The following is a 1,059-nucleotide window of genomic DNA, read 5'->3' as shown; positions in this document are numbered from 1 at the left end:
TATGTCAGTACTGTGCCTCTATAAACCCGTTTGCTCTTTGTAGAACCCTGAAGCACTATTATCATTATTTTCAGAGGTGCTTGAGACATTATGCTATGTTCATCATACCATATTTAGTGGGTCCTCTGCTTTGGGGTGGTTGGTTACTGTTAGATGTTGTCCTCCCTTGTATCAGGAGTACATTTTGTACCTAAACAATAGAATGAGAAAAGTTTTTATGAAAATGGACATTAAGTTCCTCCCTTCTTTTCCTTCCCTCCCTCCCTTCCCTCCTTCCCTCTCTTTCTCCCTCCTTTCCTTTCCCACCCTCTCTCTCCAGGGTCTCCCTGTAGCCCTAGCAGTCCTGGCACGCACTATATGAACCAGGCTGGACTCCATCTCACAGAGAACCACGTGCCTCTGCTTCACAAGTGCTGGGATTAACCACTCCTGGCCCCTAAGTTCCTTTCTTCTATAATATACTCATACTGTTTTGTCATCTGCTTATGAAAAGTACTGTTTTAAACCTCCCCTTACCCTGGGGTTTAACCTCTCTACCCATCAGAATAGTAAACTGATCCTCAAAAAAAAAAAAAAAAAAAAGGATATGCAGATATGTTCTTTTCTTGGACCCAGACACAGTTAAGAAATGGAACTAATTGTAGCACAAACCAGTGTTTATTTTGTGGATCCCCCCACCAAAGCAATTACATGGTGCTAGTCCTTTTCTTTTCTTTTTTTTTTGTCTTTTTGAGATAGGGTCTCCCTGTAGCCCCAGCTGTTCTGGAACTCACCACATAGACCAGGCTGGCCTTGAGCTCACAGAGATCCACCTGCCTCTGCCTCCCAAGTGCTAGGATTAAAGGCGTGTACCACCACACCCGTGCTAGTGCTTTTTATTAGTAGTGAAACTTTAGAAATACTCAAATCACTGTTTGAGGTGGTCCTTAACCCTCTAGTTCATTTGACTCAAAGAACATGAGGCAGAATAGTAATTACTTGGACTGTAACCTGATGTGTGATGTTTGACTCATAGAAATCAATCTTATCCTTTAAGACCAACCCTTATTGGCACAAGTT

Source organism: Nannospalax galili, unplaced genomic scaffold (genome assembly GCF_000622305.1).
Source record: "Nannospalax galili isolate Female #2095 unplaced genomic scaffold, S.galili_v1.0 scaffold4203, whole genome shotgun sequence".
In the NCBI taxonomy this organism is placed as follows: Eukaryota; Metazoa; Chordata; class Mammalia; order Rodentia; family Spalacidae; genus Nannospalax; species Nannospalax galili.
The sequence above is the reverse complement of the archived record's forward strand: the minus strand, read 5'-3'. Positions refer to the sequence as shown.